Source organism: Camelus bactrianus, chromosome 7, assembly GCF_048773025.1.
Source record: "Camelus bactrianus isolate YW-2024 breed Bactrian camel chromosome 7, ASM4877302v1, whole genome shotgun sequence".
Lineage (NCBI taxonomy): Eukaryota > Metazoa > Chordata > Mammalia > Artiodactyla > Camelidae > Camelus > Camelus bactrianus.
The window spans coordinates 17229393-17257263 of NC_133545.1; the positions used below are offsets into that span (position 1 = coordinate 17229393).

The following is a 27871-nucleotide window of genomic DNA, read 5'->3' on the forward strand; positions in this document are numbered from 1 at the left end:
TGTTTGCTAGCTGAGCTCTCTTAAGAGCACCTAAAAAAGCAGTATTAGAAGTATCCAAGGGCCACTACAATGGCCCTGACTGTAGGCATGTACACCCCAGGTTGACAATCTGTGTTCCTCAAAACGTAGGGGGTCTATCAGTATCTGGCTGAGTCTACTTTCCCTATAAACATCCACGAATTGCTTAATACCATGTACTTTTATGAGACACTCAAAAGTGATCGTGTGTGCCTTATCAGTGGGTTTCAGTTTGTGCATCGTGCTACAAAAAAAATCCATGAAACCCTTTCCTTTGAGTTTCACTAAATCCATTTCTCTCTCATTTCAGTCTGAGCATTGCAATCCAGCTCTACAGGTAGCAAATTGAAATGTTTAGTGGCCCATTGCAGACAGATTGAATCTGAAAAGAATACGGCAATAAGAAAGAAGCAGGGCATCAATATCATATAGTAAAGCGCTCCCAACGACAGTGATGATGTAGGTGAATGATTGAACATTTGTTAAACGTCTACCATTGTAAAAATAACCTATTATTTTCCTGGTTGTGCACTGAAATGCCTCAATCACCGACAGAACAAGTCAGTAAAAAAATGATACAGTTTATTTTCTATCACTGTTGTTCTATGGGGACAGTGTAGCGTATTATACTCCCACCCTCTGAACTCCGCTTTACCAACAGTGTGCTTAATTTATCCCTCTCCTTCCTTCATTTGTAACATGTTTGATATCCTGGTGGTGATGGTTTTTCCATTTTTTAAAAAATTTTCCTGGTTGTTAAAATTAAGCCTGATATAGTTTAATTTTAAGCTTAACATGACATGGTTGTCTGATTCAGGATTACTTACAAAAAAGAAAAAGAATGTGGCAGTCATGTCAAAGTAAAACAAAGGAAAAAGAAATTAAGTAGCAGCTGCCGTGGAATACGGTTCTTTGTTTCTCTGACTGACTGCACAATAAAAATAGTTGAGGTTACAGGATAGGTCTCACACAGGAGCATTTTGTATCTGCACCTACCAATTTAGATCCCAACTCGTTTCCGCATCTCAATCATCTCACCACTGAGTGTAATCCCCATGTACATCATGAGCCACAGCAGCTGCACTGACCCAGGGCTGTCAGCAACAGAGAAGACGCAGGGAGGTGCCTAAAAGATCAGGTGTCGGGACTAAGCATCTCCCCAAGGTCGACCCCAACCTGCGGGGTGAGCCCCACCATCACTGATGCTGTTTCTGCTGTTTCCCAAGTGCCACGGACTAAATGCTGTCTCCCCCCAATATTTGTATGTTGAAGTCCTGGTAATCCCTGATGTGATGTTACTTGGAGGTGGGAACTTTAGGAGGTGATTAGGTCACACAGGTGGAGCCTTCAGGAACTGGGACTAATGTCCTTACAAGAGTCATGAGAGAGATGATCTCTCACTTGGCCATGCAAACATACAGCAAGAAGGCGGCTGCCTGCAAATCATGAAAGGGGCCCTTGCCAGACACTGACTGATCTGCTGGCACCTTGATCTTGCATTTCCAGCTTCCAAAGCTGTGAGAAATAAATTTCTGTTGTTTAAGTCACCCAGTCAATGGTATTTTTGTTCAGCAGCCTGAACTGACTAAGACACCAAAAATTCTGTCCTGAATGCCTGATTCCTACTGCACTCAATGTTTCATTAAATTCACAAATTCTATCATGGATGATCTAAATTTCTCTACATTCATAGGCAACATACTAAGACTCTGAAAGTCAATGCTCTTATTCATCTGCCATTTGATGCTAAGAGGATAATGGTGACCAATTTAAATATGGCATGACAATATGTCTGTAATAATAACAATAACATCAACAGTCACACTATCAGTCCATTTAATGCACAGAGCGTTTACCATGGGCCAGGTACTCGTCTAAGTGCTTTACCCACAAAACTCCTATCAAGTGGATTCTACTGCTATCCCCATTTTACAAATAAGGAAATTGAGTCAATGAGAGATTAAGTCACCTGTCCAAGCTCTTACAGCTAAGTAGAGATTGGCACCAAGGGAATTTGGCTACAGTACCAGACATTCTTCACCCCTATATTAAACTCTCATGCCTCCCTAAAAACAAAATACAAAGCATTTATGATAGTGATGATTCCATCACAGGAAATCTTAAAAACAATGCTAAACTCACATAAGTAATTAGGTATAATAATCCCCCAGCTACTAGTCTGAGGTTTGGCCAAACACATACTAAATAGGATTACGCCTCCTTCCACTGGGCCAAACAAGGTGTTTTTACAACTTGGTAGATAACAACTCTAACCTGCTCCGGCAGAGCCTGATGACAGGCCACTGCTGATAATCAGTTTACAGAACTTTTCCCTGTAGCTGATCAGGAACGTGTGGAACTGTCTTCCCCTCCACCTTTTTATCTGTTTTTCCCCCCTCTGGATGTCATCTCCTGAATGCTATTTCTTCACCAAATCTCTATATTTCTATAACAGCCCCACCAACATCAACCTTGGCAGACACTGCCTCATTATAACTGGCTGTCCTTTGCTATTCCACAGAGTGCACTATTAAAGAGGCAACTGCTTATCAGAACCACCATTCTGAAGAGAGCTCCCATTAAGAACCTTCCTGTTGTTATTGAGGGGATGCTGTCGTTTGTGCTACCAGGTCAGACTAAACATACTGGATGTAATTTCTTTTGAAGATGTAATCAAGCCCAACACTACAAAATGACTTCTCTGAAAAAAAGCAACTGAAGATGACCAAATTCACAGGGTCTAATGTTACTAAATGCTGATATTTGGTACGATATTCTTATAAAGAGAGTGACCACGCGAGATGGTATAGTAATGGAGCCACAGGGTGAAGGGGTCAGAGAAAGCAAGGTTTAATTACTGTAACAACTGTTGCTTACTGGCTGTACAGTCTTCAGCAACGTACTAAGACTCAGTATCTTCATCACCAGATTGAAAATAACGGTAATGTCACAGGTTGCCATGGGACCACTGAGAGAATAAATAAAGTACCCAGTGTATTGCCCATAATAAAACAGAAACTTCTCCCCCACTAGTATTTAAACTTCATGATGGTAGAAATTTTTCTCTGTTCTCCAGAACATAATAAATGCTCAATAAACATTTAAGGAATAATAAACAAGCATACTGATTGCCCTTTTCCCTTTTAACAATGTTGATTCATAGCAATTCCTTTTTTTCAGTGATGTACAAAGAAATGTTTTTATTAGTTCTAGGTAAGTTACTGAATCCAATCAGTATGTCCCTACCAAGCCATTCAAAATGTTTGTTCTCTTCCCAAATTTAGTATTGAAAGCTAAAGAGTTTGTGATGATAAACATCTCAAACCCTTCATTCATTTTGGTTTGCTAAGTCACTTAGGAAGAATTCCTTTTTCCTGTATTGACCACACTCTGCTTTTTTGCCTTCTTCTTATAATTCTTGTAAATCAGGAGATTCACCTGCATTGTAATCAAAGAACTAAATTAATGAATCTCCAGTGAGAAGTGGGATTTGTCTTAGCTGACAGCTGTGTGGTCCTGCCCCAAAACTTCTCTGAGTCTGAAGGTTTTCACTAGGTTCTATTTTAAGGATTTCAAAAAAGCACTTTATAACATGAACTATAAAGCACTATGTAAGTTTCAGGTATCATTTCTATTATTCCATCATCTAAGCTAACTGCCCATTGTCACTTAAGATAATCAGAATTTCAGGTCCTCAAATCTGTTAGAAACAAAAATGATAGCAAGTATTTTTCAAAAGAATTTGAGAGTTGAGAAAAAAAAAAACTAAGCAGATTTCTATAATCTAAACTAAGAAAGTGTTAATCATCTAATTAATTGGTATTTCATCGTCAACTTTATTTTTCTTTGTTTCTATTTACAATGGCTTTTTTCTTTTTCTTTTTTCCCCCTCTTTGGTCATTTTCTTAACTAGTCACTGATTTAAGTTGAATTCTGTAACTTTACCAGTAAAAGCGTCAATGCATATCCTTCAAAGCACCTAACAATTAGTTATGTGCTAAAACAAATCTCTTGGCTTCGATTTTATACTGTTTTTTTTTTTTATTGTTTTTCTAAAGAAAGAAGAGGCAGGGAATGGCCACTGAATGTGTACACACACAAAATATTGTTAAGAACTCCAATCTGCCAGGAATGGAGACAGTGAAAGCCTGAGATATGAAAGCAATTTCCAAGTAATGGACTGAATGTTTGTGTCCCCCATCTTGAAATTCATATGTGAAACCTTAAGCCCCAGCGTGATGGTACTTGGAAGTGGGACCTTTGGGAGGTAATTAGGTTTAGATAAGATTTAGATGAAGTCATAGAGGTACAGCCCCCACGATGGGATTAGCATCCTTATAAGAAAAGGAAGAGCCATCAGAACTTCTCTTCATGAGGTGAAGGCACAGCAAAAAGAGAAGCCAAATCTCTAAGCCAGGAAGAGGGAACTCACCAGAACCCAACTAAGCTGTCATCCTAATCTTGGACTTTCAGTCTCCAGAACTGTGAGAAAGCCACCCAGTTGACGGTATTTTGTTATGGAGGTCCCAGCTAAGACACCCCCTTCATACTCTGTCTCTATATTCATATTAATTGGGCCTGAGAGTCTGCAGATGCAAACCATTCTGAGAAGCAAATTACGCGCACAACTCTGCACCCACCCACAGAAGGCAAGTCCCAGTCCTCCACACTAGGGGTGTTCATGGAAGCTTCCCAGCCCTGCAAGCCTCCTGCCACTAGGAGACAAGGAGGCTTTTCCTCCCCCACCTGAGAAGGAATCAGCAAGGACTGGAAATTTCTGTGGTTCTTACCCCTATTTTGAATTTGAAAAATGTAGCTTCTGTCGGCAAAGAAAGAAAAATAATATAGGCAGCTTTTTTGGCAGATTTTCCTTGCATCCACATATTTCAGTAGCTGTCTTTTTTCCTACCCTATGTCTCTTTTTAACTTCCTACAGTAAAGAAGCGGTGATTACTGGAGACCCTATTAAACAATCTATGATTTCACCCTAACTTCAATATATTCTCCATCTTCATCCTCTCTGCAGCTCACGCTGGGTGGACACCCTGGCAAGCTCCAACTCGGAGCTGTCCAGCATGCTAGCCACAAGCTACACCTGGTTATTAAGTACTTCAAATGTGGCCAGTCCAAACTGAGGTGTGCTTTAAGTACAAAGAACACAATTCTAAGATTTAGTATGAAAAGAAGAATGTAAAATACCCTATTAGTAATGTTTACGTGGATTAAAGGTTGAAATGATATTTTGGAGGTATTGGGTGAAATAACAGATAATACTAAAACTTCTGTTTCTTTATACTTTTATTACTAAAACTTATCTCTGTTTCTTTATACTTTTAAAAATATGGTACATATTCTATTTCTACTGGAAATAAATTACAGTTGTAGCTCATATTTCTTCTGGAGAGCACTGATCCATACGTTCATTAGTCAACCAAAGCCACATCTAAACTTAGGAGTTTGTGTATTAATGTAAGTATACATACAAACATACTTGTGTCTGTATCACCTTGGTAGTATGCTTCTGTAACTGATAAACCAAGTTTGTGAATTCCTATAAAGAAGAAGGAAGGCACCATGCTGGAAACTGTTTCACTGGATGTTTTCATCATAGTAATTTCATTATATTAAGGGTAATGGAACTAATCAAATTAAAGACTATACACTCATGTATATTTTTTCACATACACAGACCTGCATACATACATGCACACAGTGGTCATAAAAGTGGCATCAATTCAAAATAGTTGCTAGGAAAACCCATTCACACCCCAACAGAAAGGACAGGTGAATACTATGTTTTTATTTGAAATTAAATTTGATCACTTCTAAAGTTATAAATGCACTGGAACTTCTAGCTAAATGCTGTCTAGGTGAAAGTATAATTTAATACACAAATAAAAATCTCACACAATTGGCACAGCAAAGCCTCAGAGGAAATAAACTCTTTAACGGTGCCTGAAAATGATTTGATTATTAGCTTTGGATCCTGTTGATCTTGTTTAATGGTGTTAATATTCTCCTTCATTAAAATCTTTACGGTAATAGTCTGCTTCAACTCAGCTCCAATTCGAATTATCTCAGATTGTGAATTATGCAATTCTATTACACTCTGCACACATCTTTTTGAGGATGTGTAACAGTTATTCAGGTAATGGAAAATTTCTAAGTCTAGGACTACATTTTAATTTTGATTACTCAGGGAGAAATTCAACTTGGAAAAATAAGACTTTCTAGGTATTTGTAACTCTTTGGTGTAATACCACTTGCAAATTCAAAATAGTATTGATTTTGCATTTTGATTCTCAAATCTATTGCTTGCCTAGTCTTTTCTGGTTTTTCACCAGGTAAGAATATGCTATAAGACAACTGTTATTTTTAATTAACATATGAAAATTTAAACATCCAAGTAAGAGCTAGTCTTTCCAAAGTACTTGCCAATGGATATTAGATATTTATCTAAGAGCTGCTGCCACTGTTAAAAATATTCCAGAGTTCTATTTTAGGAACTCCCTTGAAAAAAATTAAAAGGTAACTTTTCTTTGTCTGCTGTACTTTTTCAACAATCTAAAATCATTCAAACCTCAGCTTGATGAATGAAGCAGTAAACAAATTAGGTACTATCATTTGGTGTAATATATATATATATATATATATATATATATATATATATATATATAAACATATATATACATGCATAAAATATATGTAAGTATATACAAAGTATATGTTAAAATATATAAAGCAATTGTACTTAATTTTGGCATCCTTAAATGTGCTCTGAGCTAATTTCAAAGGAAGACTTTTTTTTTAATGCTTGGAACAATGGCACATGTTTATATTTTTAAAAAACCATCCTAAAATAAGTATTTTTATAGGAAAAATTCAGTTAGATTATCAAACCTGGAATATTTACTTAAAAATCAGTCTATGATCATGTTTCTAACATAGTGACTCAAAAATCAATTGCAAAGACCAGTTTACCCTACTTCCTTTTACATTCCTAGCTCAGAATCATAGAATTAGTCATATTAGGTATGACCTTCTATTTCCTCTTAAGTAAATAGAGATGGAGTTGACCAAGGTCACAAAGCTAGAAAATGGCAGAGTCTGGTGTCCTGAGCACACTCCTTCCACACTAATTCTCATCTAGAGCTCTGCCTTCCCTTTGAAATTCAGACAGACCCAATATTCTCATTCTGAAATTCGTAATATTTCTTCTGTGTGGATATTTCATTCCAGACCACATTTAACCAAATTAAGCTACTTCTTCCCTTGGGGAAACTATAAAAACTCAATTGTCCTTTCTACCATTATGAATTCCACATAGTGACAGCGTTAATACTCCCACGCGCTGATTATCCTGGACACAAATGGGTTCTTTCTCTTTACAACTAGAGCTGTGGATTCTCTCCCCAATTCTAGGGTCTGTATTAGCTTTCTGAGGTCTCCTCAAATGACAATATAACTACTTCTAACTGCCCTCCAGTAATTAAACTTTAATTCATATTAAGCCTAGGATTTGAACTTGATCAAGATGAATTTTCTCACAACAGATACTATTAAGTTAGTATTTAATATCATAGAAGGGTTCTTTCTTTCCCTTTTATCAACTAACAAAGTTCAACAGAGAAGTAGTCCCTGCAATGTTCCCTGGACCACAGTGATACCTAAGCCTCCATAAAAAAACAATTAACAAGCCAACCTCTTTCAGGCAATAAAACAAATTCAGTAAAATAAAATAAACAAATGTAGACTGTATTATTACTGTTATAATACGATCTGATACATGCTTCTTGGCCAGGACAAAACAATCACTATAGGCAAAACAATCACTATAGGCTCAAAATCATGAATCCAAAGGTTGGTATCTGACCATGTGTCTCCCCAAATAGGCCCTTTACTGATGAATAAATGATTTCCTGCAATTCTGGAGCTTGTCAAAACTCACAGAGTACATCAGAGACAAATCCAGGAAGAGAGTTCACAACCAATATCTTCCAATTTCTTTTCTTCTCATACAAAGTCAAGATGACTTTGACATAAATAACTTGAATGAACATCACACAAAATTCATTTAGTGCAACTTCTCTAAATTGCACTTTTCAAAAAAATAGTCTCTTCAGAGAAGAGTAATTTTAAAAGAGGTGGTTCTGCTAACATATAACTTTGGAAAACACTGCATGCTATAGCAATCTCTTTGGCAATATGCACTTTACCACGTTATAGTTCAGAAGAGTACTAGAGTTAAAAAAAAAAAAAACTGATGAATTTTATTTAACCAAGGGTTTTTTTCTCCCGAAGTTCCACATTGTCCCTTACTGGCCATGACTGCAGTTACACGTCCTAGGACACGAGCATCCTCCGGAGCATAGTTTGGCAAATGCCAGTCTTGAAGAGTATATACAGGGTTGAAAGAGAAATGAACATGGCGCCAGATGAAACTTAAGGAATTCTATGTGACTTTAGCACACTATTTAGACACCCTAGACCTCAGTTTTCCTAACAAGAAGAGTCATAATGAATCTCAGAACGATATAATGCAAAATTAATTGCTCTTATGCATTTTTCCATTGCAAAGGCAAATCACAAACTTTATTCCTTAAACCAAAAGCAAACATTTAGCGAATGTGTAATGTTTCCGGCTCTGCAGGAGCTCCTCGAGATGGTCCTTACATGAAGGAGCTCTTAAGGATTGACTTAAGTGTGAAAAAAACACACACTTAAGTCAATCATTGCAGGGAGCTACTAGAGGAACAAATACTGATTCAGCCTAGAAAGGGTCAGGCAGAGAAAGCTCTACTGAGGAGTGGACCTGAGGGATGAATATCAATTTGTCCAAAGGGCTAAAGGCCAAACAGAGAGGAGTTGAAGAATATGAATCTTTGAACAGACTACATGTAAACATCTTCCTCGGCAAACACATTTCACACTAGCCTCCTCAATGTGTGTTCTAATTTCACCCTTGCAAATATTTTTATCATATCTGTAAGTATGGCTCTTAAAATGGTGAATGTTGATACTAAATAGTTGCTTTAAAAAGCAACTTCAGGTTAGTGCACAGTTTTATAAGAAGTAACACATGCCTGGTGTATAACTGCTGAAGCACATGTCTACTTTTACTGACTAATCTATTAATAATGGTCTGATTCTTAATTTCCATATTATAGACACATAACATACACAAATATATTAACCATTAATCTCTAAACTTTAATATTCTTTGCAAAGTCTCAACAAAGAGCTTCAACAACCATCAAGAGAGAAAAATAATGGCCAACATACATAATATAAGAAAAAACAAGACAGATATTAGATCCTGGTACAGAGTAGTATGTCTACTGAATGCTGGTAGCTCTATTCTTAAGCTTAAGATATCTACATCTATATAGGTATAGATACATAGATATACAGATATTCTCTAGTGCTAAAAACAAAGTTGTACAATATCTCCATACATCTTAAGCCTCACCTAAAAGTGAAGCCACTCCTTAAAACTACAAAGATTTTTAAAAATAGCCTAAGTCTTTATTCCATGGAGGGGCACTGCTACACAGAGCAAGAGGAAAAATAAAATAAAACCAGAGGTCACAAATATAAAGTGAACTTAATCTTTTTTCATAGAGCATTTGAGCTTTTTTATGAAGCAGTGAACTTCTTTGCATTTTTTCTTCGTCCTTAAAACAGAATACATAGGCAGTTAGCACAACAGATTTTTACTTATTCATTTATTTATTTTTTGAATCGAGGTACTGGGGATTAGCCCAGGACCTCGTGCAGGCTAAGCATGTGCTCCACCACTGAGCTATCTCCTCCCTTCAGCACAACAAATTTTTTCAACAACGGATTTCAGTTTTATGGTACAGCTTGTTATATTGAGGTAAAAAAGGGGGGCTCCTGAATGGCTCAGCCCTCCCTGAGTTATGAACCATTCTTTACCATTACCTGGATGTGTGACCTTGTTTAAGTTTTTACAACCTTTACGGATTAATGGGGGAAGGAGAATAATAATAATTACTTCGCAGAATTACTGTAAGAGTTAAATGAGATAATCTATGTTAAAGTGCCTTCCTATCCCTTAAGCTTTAAAATAATCCACTTCTCAGGGACATAGAAAACAAATTATGGTTACCAAAGGGGAGAGGGTGGGGGAAGGATAAATTAGGGGTTGGGGACACACATTACTATATATAAAATAAATAAACAACAAGGACCTACTGTATAGCACAGGGAACTATACTCAATTTCTTATAATAACATAATGGAAAAGAATCTAAAAGGAAAAAACATACATGTATATGTATAACAGAATCACATTGTTGTATACCTGAAACTAACATTGCAATCAACTACACTTCAATAAACTATTTAAAAAAATAAGCCACTTCCCCTCCACACTTCATTCGCAGTTTGTTTCCATGAATGAGAACAAAGAAAAGGAACCGAAACAAAGATAATGACAAAACATAAGGAAGACTAACTAGTCTAGAAAAAGGACCATCTTTTAATCTCTCAACCCTGAGGGTACATTAGAATTACCCTGTGAGCTTTCCAACAATAACTTTCCAGGTCCCAGGCCTTAATTTATAGTGTCAGGATCACCAGGAATGGAGCCCAAGATGTGCACTGTTTCCTCAGTAATTCTGATGCCGCCAACTCCAGACCTGTGCTTAAAACAAATTTCCCACAGCAGGTAACAGTCCTAACACCAAGAAGGGGCTCAGTAACGGTTTATTAAATAAGCAGACTGCATGTGATTGATTGAGCCATTTGTGATAGCATTTAAAAAGAATTTCTGAAAACTACACTAATAATGTTCTAGGTATAGGATGCTGACAAGTAAGTTTTTGCCTTCAGAGTTTAATAAGGGAGGCTGATATGTAAACAGATAAAATAAAACTGTGATGGATGCAACAAGAGAAAAACAGCAAAAAAGGAGAGTGGGTTTAACGTGCTGCTCTAAAGTCGCTTATTTCAAGAAATCAGTAATTATTCAACGTCAACAACAGAAAACCTGAAAGATTATACAGCAGAGACCAAAATTTAAAGGGGAATATCCATTAGTTTTACATTTATGTCATGCTTTAAATGCTCCCTGATCAATACTACATTTTGTTCTCTAACACCTGAGAAACAGGACAAATATGTAGAATACTTGACCCATATTTATGTGTTAGTCTTCATATAAGACAATATTATTTCAATCAATCCCTAATACAGCCACACTTCAGTATAATACATGAATCTGGACAGCTCTTTGGCTTTTACTGGAATAGGATTTGATGCATACAACACAATTGTTCATATAAGCAGAAGTCAGATACAACAGAAACACATTGTAGAGTCACACGTCAAACTTAAAATGCTGAGACAACTTAAGGAAAATCAGTGATAATGAGAACTAAAAAAACTGCTGTCACTTAATGGTGTAACAACTATCAATACAGACTTACTTAAGCTGCTAGTGGCTTGGGTTTGTCCCAGCTATCAAAGCTGACAGGTTAGTTGGGAGGAAGCTCAACTCGAGAGTAACATGGCCCCTGTCTTCAAGTAGCTGATAAATATAGTGGGGAGAGACAGATAACCAACAAGTGTTCCTGGGGAGGTGATACTGAAGTTGAGAACTGAAGGTCCTGAGGTGGGGAAGGGCTTGGCATGTGTGAGAGACTGAAAGGAGGCCAGTGTGGTTAGAGCACAGCCATGTTATACCCCTTCTACCAAGTGACACAAGGATCCACATGAGTGATGTATCTGCGCATCTCTGCACCCACCACAGGAGGGCTCAGGGACACACTCAAGGTCCACCTGTGACCAGGAGACCAACACCAGGCCTGGTCCTATCACAACTTTTGAGCCACAATTTCCTTTACTTTCCTATTTCTCATATAGTATTAAGTTTAGCTTACTTGTATCTTTATAAGCCAATTTAAATCCTTTGTGTAAAAGGACAGAATGTAAACAAATACATCTGTTTGGTGAGATGAAGCATTTCACTTACTGGAATTCCTCCCAGAAAAGGCTGACAGCAGACAAGGCCGTGTGTCCAAGGAAGCAGGGTCTGCATCAGCAGTGAGAGGACGAAGAGGAGGAGGAGGAAGCAGCATGGTGAGATGGGGCCAATGGACCCACGGTTAGCAGCTGTTGTGACTCTTAACTTTGGGGTTTGGGAAAGCTATCTGAAGAAGGTCTTTACAAAGTTTTGCTGCAAGATGAACTTTTTAAAAAAAAGTAATTCTTCTCCTCTTCAAGAAAATTGGCAGTAAAGGTCTTGATTAATTCACAGCTCTCATGGTTAAACTGGTATGTTAAGACTGGGCCATAAGACTGCTCAGTTTCCGTATTTCCTACGTGCTAGAGTGGGGATATGTAAGAGGAACCAGTTGAATGCTAAAGAAGAAAGCTTAACCTGGTCAGGGGAAGTATTTCAGCCTGGTCACAATCACTCTACTCTAAGAATTATTTACCAAGAGGTTGCAGGTGTATTGGCTAATGTTACTCAGAGACTGAAACACAGTTTCAAGACTGGATTTCTTTTCCAAACTATGACTTACAGCAATAAATCTGGAGATGAGAAGGCCCGAGCTGCATATGGAAGAAACTACTTAGATAAATAGTAATATAACAAAATATACGTAAGGAAAGAGGGCACAATTTCATTGTGCACACAGAATACTGCAAATGCTTGACTGGTAGAGAGATACCACTGGCATCTTTTGGTTTCTCAAGTATTCAGAGTGTAACAAAAATGTCGAAACTTTCACACAGGAACCAATGAAGCATCTCCTGACAAAGAGAAATGGGCCTGGACCACAGGTCTAATGCTTTCTGAAATGTTTAAAATGACAGATAAGCTAAATTACATTTAAAGGTTTTATTTTTCTAAGGCAGACAAACTACGTTTTTCCTGATACCAAAAGATCATTTACTTGTTTTAAAAAATATATTCAGACCATGTTCCTCTAGTTCCAGAGTTCCCATACCATTTATAACAGAGAATACTAATGGCTAATAAAACTGGGCACCGTTTCTTTTCTCATCAGTCCCACAGGAGCAGTAATCACCGCTACACTGCCATTCTGAATGTCAAGTAAAATAACTAATCCACCGGGACTCAGAGTAAAAAGCTGCAAAATATTGTTTTATTGCTGCCATTTTTTCAATACATATTTTTATTTTGTGGAAGAATTCTATTTAATTAAACATACACATTGATCAAAGGAAAAACGCGTGTAGATACGTACATGATATAAAGCTTGTTTTAGACAATGTGTACTTATACGTAGAGTTTCATTTTCAGCTGGCTTTGAAAAAAGGCCAGCTTCTTCAGAGTTAATCATGCTATAAAATGTACTACCTTCTTCCTGGTTTTGCTGAAGAGACCTTTAAAATTACATCATGACCTCAGGACATTTCTATTTGCATTACAGGGTGTCTAAATCATGATTCCAAATCTGAGTTCAATGGCGTGTAAAGTGAGGCTAAATAGTTCTCCTCTAGACCAACTTTTTTAACAGTGCTTTAAGGCAAATATAGACATCCTTTATGCCTACTTTTAAAAATTTTACATATGTCTGTACCCACAGTTTGCTCGATTCATACATTTCTATTTTAAGATTTAATTCAAATATTTATGTTAAATAAATACCCTTATCCAACAGGCTTTTTTTTTTTTCTTTAAGTCACATTTCATGGCAACTGATTAATAACTAGTTGAGCTAAAACAATGAACAATTGCTTTTAAGGCCAGACTGAAGAATTTAACTAGAGAAAGTTTAGTACTTGTATTAATAGTCAGGTCCTGAGGTGTGGGGAAAGAAGGTGCTCAGAAGCAACAGAGACAGGGAGGCAAATGCCATGATGGAAATTTACAACTCAAAATATACGGAACATGAGGACGCAGAAGAAATCCAATTGTTACACTTGGTACCATTCCACAGCAAAACTATTCTTTGCCTATAGATTTAATTAAAAATGTAGGAAGGAGCCCAGTCAAATCTCAGTTTGTACTAGCTGATTAGGTGGAAATTCCACTCTGCTGGCTGTACAGAGCTCCGTGTATTAATAACTAGGTCATGCAACTGCCACTCTCATTGAGTGCATCTGCTCCACATATAGTACCTGTTGATGCGGTCAGCCTACAGACCTTGTTCTACTGCGTGATTCCGTCCTACCAAGCTGGAGCTCATCTGACCAAGGGTAAGCATCTTATCCAATGGCAGCTAATTCAAGGGCTGGCTAGAAGCCAAGATCATATTCTTACTCTCAGTAAGCTGAAACTGAAATGAGGTAGCAACTAAAGGATTATGATGTAGAAGAATACTGGAAATGCCATGACATGTTAAGTTGAACTTTTAAATGAACCCAAGTTGTGGGGAAATAAAACTATAATGAGGGAAAAGTGAGCATGAATGTTACCTGGAACATTCCTGAATGTTTACTGGAAGACACTATTTGTGGACCATCTATCATTCAAATTCTACTGTCTCTTTTCTCTTTAAAATGTTTACTATTATTGCTGCTCCCTCTGCGTTTTTTTAATAACTCCCAGTACATCACATATATGCCCTAATACTTGCAATAATCTGAATGAGTCTCTATTCTTTGCAAAGAAAAGATCCAACCAAAAGATTGAGCAAAAGTTTTGCCAATGAATTTTAAAACCAAGTTAAATATCTAAGTAAGCTGTCTTCTCTGTAACTTATTGTTATCCACCTGACCAGATTACCATTGGCGAGAAGAATAAAGATGGTAGTAATGGCCTCACAACCAGCATTCTTAGCAATTTTATAATCAGTAACTTCTTCACTTCACATGTGTCTCTCCCCTGTCTCACACACATCTCCACTTTCTCTCATTCATACTCACTTACAAGACTTCGTTTATTGTTGACAAATGACAGTGACTGCAGGTGTTTGGGAAATGAAATAGTCATCTTCAATAAAATGTAGACTCTTTGTTACTACAGACATTCAGAAGATCAGATTTGAAGAATACAGAGATTTTTCAATGGAATCACTAATGATGTAAAAGCTGAAATGCCACCTTGCTCATCATCCACCAACATACCCCATTTCTAACAATTCTGAGACTTTAGCCATAATGTTCCATATCGCCTACTTCACCTCTTCCCCTCCCCAACTCCATCCACCCACACTGCCAAGGCTCAAAATCTCCCAATCAAGTTGAATTTTATGCCACATCTGCTTTGATCTTTTTCCTATGTGTCAAATTATTCACTTAAACCAAAAGGTAAACAGGATTTACTTAATCTCTATCCTCCAAATCCTTTCAGACTAAGTATGTACTTCCTTCAAGGAGATGTCACACAGCTCCCTATTACTACTGTTCATTAAATCTTCATATTCCTTGTCAAATTTTCATTACAAAATATTCAAGCACATAAATAAGTGTAAAGAATGACTATCCATGAAGTCGCTACCCAGTTTAAGAAATAAAACATTACAGAGTGAAAGCATTGAGTGCAGTCTGCCCTAATTACATTCCTTATCCTTCTCCACTGCCACCCCAGAAGTAACCATTATCTCTTTAATGTTTATCATTCAAAATAAGCCTTTATATTTTATACATGTAGGTATTGCTAAAGAGCACATACAAAGACATATCCACATGTATCATTTTTAAACTTTATATAAATGCCATCACACCACATTCTTCACCACACATCACATTTGGGAGACTAATTCACTTTGATATACAAAGCTACCATTCAGTTACTGTTTACTGCTGGATAGGATGGGTGGCTTTTTATTGCTGGAACATGTCAATGCATTTATCAACCTTTCCGCCAATGAATGATGAGGATGTTTCTAGTTTTTCACTCGCTATACCAACTAATGTAGGTTGTACTCCATTGGTGAGTAACTAGCTTTTCTGTCTGCTGTTAATATCTTATCTTCGACTTTGGTGTTCTACAGGTTTATTCTGCTGCATTAAGGCATGAGTTTCTTCTACCTTTCCTGCTTAGAATTCATTATACTTCCGGGATCTAAGGATGTATGTCATTTATCAATTCTGGAAATTTCTCAACTTCTACCTCCTTAGATATTGCCTTGTTCTCATTTTTTCTATTGTCTTCTTTTAAATTTCTTTCAGATGTATGTTAGAACTTCTCATCTTGTTTGTTCCATTTACCTATTGTTATGTAAGAAACAGCTCTAACACTTAGTAACCACCACCAATCTGTGGTGCAGCCACTCACAAGGCAGAGCAGAGACGGACTATTTGTTCCACGACATCTGGCACCTCAGCTGTGAATACTCAAACAACTAGAAGTGACCCAAAGAACTAGGACTGGCTTCTCCATCAGGTTTGGGATTCCTCAAAATATCGTAGCCACGGGGTAGCTGGATTTCTTTCCAGTCAGCTCACTATTCCAAAAACAATTATTCCGGCAAGGCAGAAGCTATGTAGTCTTTTATGACTTAGCCTCTGAATTTACAGAATATGACTTATGTATGCCACACTCTTGATTCAACAGCACAGATTCCATCTCAGGATAGGAGTAGCATCAAAAAATCTGCAGTCCTTAATAAAAGGGCCACAGCATCCTACATAGTTTAACCTTTTTTCATATTTTCTAAATCTTTTGTCTTTATTCATTACATTTTAAGTCAATTTTCAGGTTTTTAAAAATCATTTGCTAATTCTCTCTTAAATGTGTCCAATCTAATGTTTAAGCCATGCATTAAATTCTTAATGCAAAGATTAAAATTTCATTCTTAGAAATCTATTTGGTTCTTTTTTAAGACTACTTAGTTTTTTGTTTGTTTGTTTTAACAGCATCTTATTCTTTTATCATGTTTTAGATGCAAATTTTACTTCTTAAATGTCTGAAACATACCCATTTTATATCCTACAATTAGTAATTCCATTTCTCAAGTTACTGGGAACCAATTCAATTGCTTATTATTTCTGCTTGACTCCAGCACACAGTTCCATATTATTTGGGGTTGTAAACTTATGTTTTAGGAAATTTTATCCATGGGGAGAACTAAGCCTAAATTAAGTTTATTCCTCCAGAGAAGAACTGTTTGTTCTGCCAGGACAAATTACCTTGTCATTTCCCTTTACTGATGAGTGGATTTTTTTTTTTTAATTTTACCCTTTTATTGAAGGTATAACTCATCAAAAATTCTCAGCTTTATATGGTGGTTTTAATTCTAAATCCCCTCTTGTATAGGCCCCAAGTCCTGTTCCCAGTAGTGATGCAGCTGGTAAAACTCAAGCCTTTTGGTTAGTGAGACTGACAAATGCCCTCAAGGCAGCTGCAGTATCAGTATCTGCTTGAGGCTCTGGTTTTTAGTTTTCTCTTTATTTTCATCCCCAAGGGACCTCTTACTCTGTAACAAGGTCAGCACTACATTTAAAAGAAAGTTTATTACATTATATCCCAGATCTTCTAACTGCTCTGTACTGGAAAAATTTCCAGACATTTTAGCTTTCAACCATGCCAGAAATCAAAGTCCCTTCATTTTATTTTTATGGGGTCATTTCTAATATTTTTCTTCCCCATTTCCTTTGACCTAGAACCTACAAATTTGTCACACATTATGTGAAATCCTTTTACTTCATCAGACCAGATTAAAAAGGTGATATAACTTAGTATTTTTTAAATCGCCAATCCTCCAATTGAAAATCAAATAAAAAGATGGTAACTTTGTATTAAAATAATTTGTCTTTAAAAGCTTGTTGAGTTTACATTTAGTATAGTTCAACCATACTTTTGCATCATTTACAAAATTACAAGAGTTCACTAAAACTCAAAGAATAACATTTTCTGGCATTTAAGATAAATTTTAATTATTTTAAATTTAATAAATCATACTGCAAGATTAATACTCCACCTTTCATTTGTAAAACACTATTTCATAGTTGACAAGTAGCCGTACCAAAAGGCAGAAGGTAATATGACATTTGGAGACGTCTTTTCTGCACAACATCTAGTCCTCATACCAGATCCTCACATGTGCTCAGCAGCAATGCACTAGTTAAGGTTTGTTAAAGCAACTAATCGGATAAATCGTGCATGTTACATTGGCAGAATATACATCTTTCAAATAGCAAATGAGATTTTTTTACTTTCTAAATGACCTAGGGCAGCTTGCTATGCATGTATAAACAAACGTGACTATACGTTGTGATCATCTGCTGAATATGCTATGTTTCAATTAAAAGGGAAGAATTTCCACTTTCTAGGTATTTTATTTTACATCCTTTTATTTTGGATATTTAGATGTATTGGTTAAAATATTCACCAGCTTTTCATATTTTTACATTCATATAAATTACCTGAATTTTCTTTTCATAAAAAAAAAAAGTGTCACAAAAGTGACTTTTTAAACAAAACTGGCAAAATTGCTTTTTCTGGTTCAAGAATGCCTTAAAATCTCATGTAAATTCCCCAAAGTTGGGCAAAAGAGACGGTGTGCTGTGTAGACCACAAAGCTCTAGTAGGAATAGGGCTTTTAAATGAGGATTTTACTGGAAATTATTTTCACCAATTCTGACCTTAAACAATACGTAATTAATGATCCGTGAAAGAGTAACAATCACTGTGTTTTCTTTGATTCAAAAGCTACAGATATTAGTTATAATGGCTTAGATGAGCAAATTGTAAATCACTCCTATTGCCAGAGTCTGGACAGCTGAATATATATATTAGGTAGTAAGCCCTAGGATATGAAGCAGCACTGTGTATAAAATCAGCACACTGTGAGTTACATTAACAAGTCAGATGCAGAATAAGCTGCAGACCTGCTACTGATCAATTATGCCCCAAGCAGAGCAATCAAGGAGTGCTATCTTTGAAAGTAAGCCTGTTGACCCAAAAGAATGAGAAACAACACCCACAGTGATTTTACTCCTTCTAATCTATCTGATAACGCTAACAAAATGTGTCAGCTGGAATGAGCCATGTAATATAAACACACAGGGAAGGAGAAGTGGGGCCCCACAAAGCCAGGAGTAAAAGAAGAGGAGAGATGACAATCAAAAGAGTCACAGGGCTCAGAAAATCAAGGTGGGTAGGGCGGTCTTTCAAAGGAACTCTCATACTTTTTCCCCCTTTCATAGAACGACAAAGTCTCTGCAAGATCAGAGCACCAACTCGTTGAAAGAAAAGTATTTCACGGCGCTCAGCGCAGAGGGGAGATCCACGCATCCTTTTGCCATCTGTGGACCAACTCCTTTCCTTCAAAAAGCATTGAGAAAATAACAATGTGCTCCAGGACCCAGCAGGTGTAGCTTCTGAATCATTTTGATGGAAAGCCTCAGACCCTATGAGGTGGTGAAAAAGTCTGATCATAAATACAACTTGTACATGCCACAGAGCTAGGCAAGGAAATCGTAACGTACGCGTGAGAAAGGTGGCTTGTGAAGCTGCTCGGAGTATGCTCCTCTTTCATAGCGCCACCCATGGATACCAGAGTGTTTCTTTAGTAAACATTATGTGAACCCAGTAGTGCATGGATTCTCACAAGTAGGGCAAAATGGTTGATGCATGTATTGTAAGAATTTGTCTCTGTGCCTCAATTTTCTCATCTACAAAATGAAGATACTAACAATGCCTGCCTCATAGGTCCTAAGTTTTAGTAATAAGAACTAAATCAATATATGTAAAGTGATTAAAACAGTGCTAGATTTATACCATTCCATAGTTCTTAGCTATCCTAACAGCATTATTAGCTTTATCATGCTTAACAGGCTTGTTTTCCTGATTTCTATATCAGTTATCCAAATTGTCAATGTTTCTATTTTTTATGAGTTTCCATCTCAATAATTTGGCTATAACATTCCTCCTAGATAGTAAATGGCAATGTGTTACAGGAACCTATTTAAAAATAAACAATAGAAAAAAGAAAAAAAATAATGAAATAGAATACTCTAAAATGGTAACAAAAGAAATTAGGTCAAATTTCATCAGGTTAGTAAAATTTTTCATTATACAGATGATACAGATTGTTTCTATTGTATACAGTTGAATACAGCACCCAGTATATCACTTCTTTTGAATAAAGTTACACACCTGTCTACTTCCCATGTACCAGACTTTTCTTTTCAACAGTTTATTTTGAAGTAACTGTGCACTTAAAGAAGAGTTGCAAAGACAATATACCTTCCACCTATTTCCCCTTATTTAACCATGGTGCAATTACCAAAACTAAAGAGTTCATGCTGGTATAATATTATATAGACTTTACTCTGATTTCCCCAGTTCTTCCACGAATGTCCTCTTTCTGTCCCAGGATCTGATCCTCAATGTTTTGTTGCATTTAGTTGTCCTGTCTTAGTCTCTTCCAATCTATGATGGTTCCTTGGTCTTTGTCTTTCCTGATTTTAAAACTTTTGGGAGTATACTTGCTAGTTATTTTGTTTCTTTGGTGTTGTCCGGGATGAGTGTGTGGCTGTGGATTTGGGGGAGGAATACCATGGAGGTGAAGTGCTCTTCTCATTTCATCACATCAGGGGATATGTGGTGTCAACATGCCTCATTACTTGTGCTGTCAACTTTGATCTTCAGCAAGGTGGTGTCTATCAAATTTCCCTACTGTAAAGTTACTTTTTCCCTTTCCAGACACTCTGGCTGTTAGAAGTGGGTCACTATGTCCAGTGTACACTGTAAGGCAGGGGAAATGGCTTCACCTTCTTCTGGAGGGAGGAGTATCAAAGAATTTGTGGATTTACATTAAAACTATCACAGTCATTAATAAATACTTCGGGACAGATACTCTGAGGCTATACAAATATCCTGTTTCTCTAATTAGGTTTTTTCAAAAGCCATTTTTACATATATCATTTTCTTTGCCCTTCACAAGAATTCCTTATCTTATGAATAGATAAACTGAGCCTGAAAAACATTGACTCAGCTCACTATGAGAAAAGGGTAAAGTAAATTCTGAAGTTCATGGGAAGATTGTAAATCCACATGGCAGTGCTAATTCTGTTGCTCGGTATCAGCGCTGGTAGATTTCACTGTCCAAACAGAAATGGGGGCCAAATAGGCACACCCACTTACTCAGATTAACTCCCTTTACTGCAGAGTAAATTTAAATAGAAAACAAAGAAGAGGGCTGGGCTAGGAGACAATTAAGTGTTTGATACTTGAGCTATGTGTGCACAAAATCACCATTCTTCTTCTAAATTGAGACTTATTCCCTGACCTAAAAAGAATGTCTACTTGATTCTCTTTTCCTAAAAAATAAACTAGACTCTGAACTACCTGACCAGTTCTTCAAAGTCATCTGAATCCCACTAGGGGATAGAGTTTAGGCTGAAGCCTAAGATACAGCTTCAGATAAACCTATTTTCTAACTGTTGAATCACACTTCACTCTAAACATCTTTAGTTAATACCGTCCAGACCTGAAAGTTCATAATGTTTAAATTCTAAAAAACAAAAAAGCCTACATAGAATATTTTGCATACTTTTAGGTAATATTTATAACGCACTTTTCCATTTATTTCCTCATTCCATCCTTTCAACCATAATTTGAGATAAACAGAAAAAAAACACCTCATTTCCGTTTTACAGATGAGACTTCTAAGGTTTTAAGTAGCTTACTGGCAGCATTCGAACTTGAAACTAGACAGACGTATATTATGCTGTAAATCTACATTTGCTCTACACTGATGGGTATTCATTCTTTCTATTTATGTCTGAACTGGCCTGAGCATACTTGGATGTATCAGATCATTACCTTTAGACAAAATGCTTTTTGGAGACTATGTCAGAGCTACTGACACTTTTTAAAATCACATTTTTTCGAATCACAGGACACAGGTTCATCTGATAAAAAATAGAGGAAAAAACTAAAAAGTAGGGAAAACAACACCATGGGATAACTACGTTATTTGTTAATATTACTTCTTAGTAATATTTTACACAGTTAAGATCATATTGTGTCTATAATCACAGATCACAAAAACTTGAAACACAGGTCCTTTTTGCTAATAAAGGCTCTTCATGGACATTTATTAGTGTTTACCACTAACAAAAATGGCCAACAGCTATATGATGCTTACATGCCAGGCACTGTTCGAAGGGCTTCACACATATGAACATAGTCTTCATATCAGCCCTATACGGTAGGTATTATGATCTCCATTTTATAGGAAACCCACTTAATGGCTATATAATAGAACACTATTTGAAAACACCATAATTTACTTAGCCTTCCCACTATTTCCTGACATTTAGGTTGTTCACGATTTATAAAACTATCATGAATATGGCTAATGTTATGTTCTGGCCCTGCAGGTATTATTAACATAAATGTATGCTGGTTTGGCTGGAACTGTGAATTAAATAAACTAAAAAGTGAAGCACAGTCTTTTTATTAGGCATTGCTGAGTAAGTGGTACCAAAAAAAAAAAAAAAACAAAAACAAACACAGGTAATAAAAAGCAAGCAGTCTTTATATTTTCAAATATCTTGGACTGCCTGTAATATTGGATGTAAGTCTCCTGGCCAGAAACCCACTGAATCACATTTTTTGCCTGAATAACAGTCATTATTGTTGATGTCATGATAATGACATGATTCCCCTCCAAGACCATAATATCTGGTGCTGTGGTTTAGGGAAAGGAAATTGTGACAGGGCGAAGGAAAATCGCTCGTGTATGATCAGTCAATAAACAGCCAGCTGGATCAGAAAAACCACCTGGGTTAACTATTTTGTTTGGGCAGACCACATTGCCTTTCTATTTTAAAACTAAATAAAACGCTCTCAAGTTGTTCAGAAATGTTTCTCTGCACTACAGTGGGGAGCCCTAAGTCCATACGCTAACAATACTGAACGCAATCTAAGGCCCAGTGAATGGGGAAACCTGCCTTGCTACTGCCAGTCTAGAATTGTTTATAGGAAAAAGCAGTTGTCCTGTTTTGTCATAAATGCAGACTTTTTTTTTCCACTATAGATACAGAGAGAACATTTCTTTTTTAAATTAAGAAAAAAAAATGCTCTACTTCGAAGCAAGTTTCCATCATTCAAAAAGAGATCTGGTGCCAAAACGCCCTTTACCTCCTCTATTTACATGAGAAACATGGCAGAAAGAGACTTCATGCTCTCCACTATCTAATTTCTCTAAGCTACAGCCATTGATTCTTTGTAAGTTTATTTATTCAAAACAACAGCACAAACAATTCTTTTTTCTTGGGTCAGCAGCTTACTGAATTAACATCAATCATCAAAGGAGACGGGGCTGAAAGGAAGATGGAAGCCCATTTTCTCAGAGATTGATTTTTTAAAGCCCAAACACGCAGGCAGAAGCAGGAGACTGTTTCCCTCTGAAGGGTTCAGCTTGAAAGTCACAGCTAAAAACTGGGCACTCACAGTACTGACCAGGTTCACCGAAATCTTAAAGCATTCTTTTTAATCACTCATATTTCTTTGTTTTGATGGCTTGTGTGAGTGGATGACTTCACTCTATAAAGCCCACCTGAATACCTTAGAACAAGGGGAGGGGAGCTTCCAAAGGGAGGCAGATCAATGCTGGTGTTTATTATAATGCTTTTCTAATGGCTTTCTCTACTGTCTTTACTTACTTTGATGTATTTAAAGTGGGAAAAGGTCATCAAAGGCCTCTTTGATTAGAGGCTTAAATGTATTTAAATACCCATCTTTGGCATGTTTTAAAGGTGATTTGTTGTGTAGGTCCCAGCAAAATTATTCTTTGAAAACCTTGATTTGTTTCTTGCTAGGAATTCGGCTCAATTATTTTTCCTTGCAAGGTTGGGGTGGAGAGCGCTTGCCTGAAAATGAAAAAGTCAGAAGGGTCAGTATTCCTGAGACTAAGAACTGAGAAAAGTAATTGGTTTATATCCATTTTACACCCTGTCGTGTCGGGGGACTGTGTTTCCTTCCTGTAGCTTTTCTGGAGATTAACGTAAGGTGAGGAATGCATTAGACCAAGCATGTGTACACTACTGGCCTCCTATTTCAGTCGAATGTGCTATACTCTTTATTTGGGATACTTTTAAACGTTTGCCCTATTGGTAAATCAATTTTAGGAGAAAATGTGAGATTTTTCAGTCTTGGGTACAAGTAAATAAAGAAAGATGAAAGAAAGGTCCCATATGCCTGAGCTGGTTGGCAGAAAGGACCCTGTGTTATCACTGTTTTTTCTCAAATTGAGACAAAATTTATTTCAGTTAAGAACTTGATATCAAAGCCATCAATCACCCTCTTGTCTGAGAATGAAGCGGGAACATCCATTTGTTTGACAGATGTAAAACAAGTATTTTTAGCCTTTAGTTCACAGGGATCATGCTGAGGAATAAAAGTGGTTCCTTGGAAGGGAGAAATAAATTAAGTCATTAAATCAATATGAAGGACTTTTACCTAATTTTCAAAAAACTCACTACTTACCGATGAGATATGATTTGTTCACCATTCTAAACTTTCTATTCACTCCCACACTTAGATCATAGACAAATTAGTAAACTAATGTTGTAAGGCAAATATTACCTACGACCATTTTAGAGTCAACATTCTACAGGATGTTGCGCAGTGAGAAAATGCAAAATCTAGGAGAAAAAACGGCCTGCCACAAGTTAACGGCTGGTAATTTCAACTGGTTATAAAGCATTATAGTTAATATAATGTCCATGCCATTCTATGGGGATTAGGTGGAACCCAAGTGAAGCTAAAAATACTCCCCAGGACCAGCTCCTGGGCACAATACAGTGACTCAGCAGGAGAGGTGGGAACTTCAGGCCACAGGCTCTGCTCTGAGTGGCTGTGGGGTGGCCAATCTACAACGAGAAGAAATCTCAGAAGCCCTCAGAGACGGGGAAGGAGAACTTGAAGACAGCATTGTTAACAAAACTGCTCTGAGACAAAGTAAGCTGAAAAGCAGGATTTGGAATAAAGGTGGTGAAGGGAAGAAAAGGCTTTGGAAAATTCTGAAAATAAAATTTCCTAAATGGTGCACTCACTTCCACGACGATGGGCCATCTCCAAAAGAACAACTGATGGGAGAGAAGCTTAAGACTTGCAGGACAGTAGGTGAAAACATGGACTGCTTGTCCAAGGTTGGGCGCATAGGGAGAAATACTCTAAGGCAAGGGCCTAAGTTCATGTGTAATAGATACGAAGCACTTTCAACAAAACAGAAGTCCTGAGATAGGTTTTAAACACATAAAGAATAACCAAAAAATATAAAAATAGAACATTCAAGTGAAAGAAGTAACTTGAGATCAACCAGTGGGGAAGAGAGTGGGTAAAAACCATCAAGAGTTTGTTCTGGAGACACAATGTGGAGACTTAAAAGGGGGAAAAAAATAAAAGGAGAATGAGAACAGGTGTGTGACTAAATTTATGACCTCCAAAAATATTTTATTTTTTTCAAAATTAACCTAACCTTGAGAAATCAGCTACTTTAATAAAGGGGTCAGCATGAGGGAAACAGTTGGGAGTAAACTGCATTAAATTATTTCCTTGTGAGTGAACACACAGTGTAATAAGCTGTGAAGAGTGTAATTCTGTACTAACATCGTGTTTTGCAAGCAAAGTGGGAAATTGAGAATTACTGAACCTTGCTTAAGTTCTTATCCAAACAAGTGTTTCAATTAGTTAAATAAGATTTCATCTAGTTTTAGAACTGGAGTTGGTCGGTGGAATAAAGCAGTCCATCTATGGTGCTGCAAAATGGACCATCAAATTTGTTATTCATAGGATTAAATCTAACCAAAGAAAGCTATTTGTATTTATACAGAAGTATTATTTAGCAATATTATCTTCTAGGTTAATCCACATATACATGACAGCTTTACTGAAATATAACTTTGATACCATTGTTTACCCTGTTTTTAAGGTTATGCTTAACTTGAGCAAAACAGGAGAAAACAGAGCCTTATTAAAAACAGTTTATGAAAGTTTAAGAGTATAATTAGAGTGATGCATTTTTAAGCCCAGTATACTACTGAATACATAATAGGACAGTAAATAAACATTCTAATCCACTAAGTGATAAGTGCTCTCTAAGAAATATCTATCTAGTAATGAAATAAAATATACAATATCTTTTTGTTAAAACTAACAAGGAAAAAAAAAAAAAAACCCCAAAGCATTCTATTTTGATGCTATTTACCAGAAAGGGAAGGATTTAAGAGTGACTGCTTCTTTGGGTGGCTTTGCAGTGGGGAAAGGAAAGGAGATTTCATTTATGTTTGTAACCATCAAGGTGCTGAGCACAGTTTTTTGCAATTAAATACTTGCTAAATTAAAGAATAAAGGAAACTGACAAACAGAAAGAAAGCAAAAGCCAAAATAAAAAACCAGAAAAAAGCAAACTTCAAAACACAAGCCTGTAATTCCAAATTGAAGCTCTGGAATTGTATCCTCATGGTTGGTAACTTGGATGACAGTCAGCTTTTGTTTGTTTGTTTGTTTGTTTGTTTGTTTTTTAAATTGCATGCAATACACCTGACATCTGAGGATTTCTACTATGTATCTCTTGCAGAGAGATCAGTATGGAGCTGACAAAGACGGAAGTGTCTAATGATGAAATCATGGAACACATCTAGCCCAGTAAATCACCTAGATAGAGTTCTCTAAACCATGGATTTGGTAGAAGGTTTGTGGAATGACAAAGACATGGGGATTTGTCATCTGTTCCTATAAACAGCAACACATCTTAACTATAAGAAAGATGTCAATAAGAATCTTGTCATTCTTTCCTCGAGAACTCAAAAATAAGAAATAAGGGAAATACCTAAAATTATGAAACCAGTTAGTTTTATGTCATGCATAGGAAATAAGGAGTTCAAATAAAACAGAATAATACTCTGTAAGGATAAGACGGGTGTTATTCAGTATAAACAAGAACAGCCATCACCATCAAGGAGGCAAGAACTCCAGACCTTGGAGATTCATCGCTTTGATCTCATTTGCTGTCTCTGTCTCTGTCTCTCACACACATGTATACTGTATTTTTGTACCAGTAAATGATAATTTTATATGACTTTTTGAAAAGCTTTCTATAAAAAGTTGAAGAACTTCCTACTGCAAATAAAAGGACATAATCTTAGACAATCTTCTCACTAGCAAAAATTATCTGGAAAATAAATAGTTCAAAGATCTGCATGCTTGGGTATTACACAGATATCTAATACCTGTTCATTACTGTCAATACTTAATGAAGAGAGAAAAGATTGCCTTGGGAAAAAGAAGGTGGTAGTTAATAAATGCCTTAAGGAAAACTAATGAATCATAGGAAGTATGGTACCCTCTCCTCCACTTTGTATAGATCAAATCCCATCATGAATGCTACGTTCAGTCCTGTTCCTACACGTGAAAAGAGGCAATACACTACTAAAGAAGAACCAAAGAAGGGAAACCCAACTACTTAGAAGAAAGAACTGTTGAAATTAGGACTATTCAGCCTAGACATTATGCTCATGTGACTATTATATTTAATGGTGGTCACAAAGGGATTAGATCTACGGTGCTCTTCAAAATACATATACTACATATTTTGCTTATTTAAAAAATAAAATGTCGAGCACATTCTACATGTAATGTACTCTGCTGTGCTAGGTGAAGTACATGATACAAAGGTGATGAGACAAGAATCCTGTTCTCATAGAGCATACAGTCTAGAAAGGAAATTAAGACCTAGCGTCAGAGGATGAGTGCCATCGAGTATCTGGAGCAAGTACCTGGTGTATAACAGGCACTCAATAAAATTTTTTGAATGAATAAATGATTGCAACTCTCATCCCACTGATCTTGTGACCCTCTGCTTGACTGAGTTGCATTAGTGCATCTGTCTAACTCGGGTTCTTCAGCACAGCTGCAGACTCATGGAGTAGGCAACCTTCCCAAATGCTGCAATTC

The 27871-nt window shown here is 36.7% G+C and overlaps 1 protein-coding gene across 2 annotated transcripts in view; it reads right to left on the minus strand.

The window, feature by feature from the left end:
• Nucleotides 1-27871, minus strand: part of EXOC4 (exocyst complex component 4) — a 698015-nt gene that overhangs the window by 317272 nt on the left and 352872 nt on the right. The window lies entirely within an intron of this gene.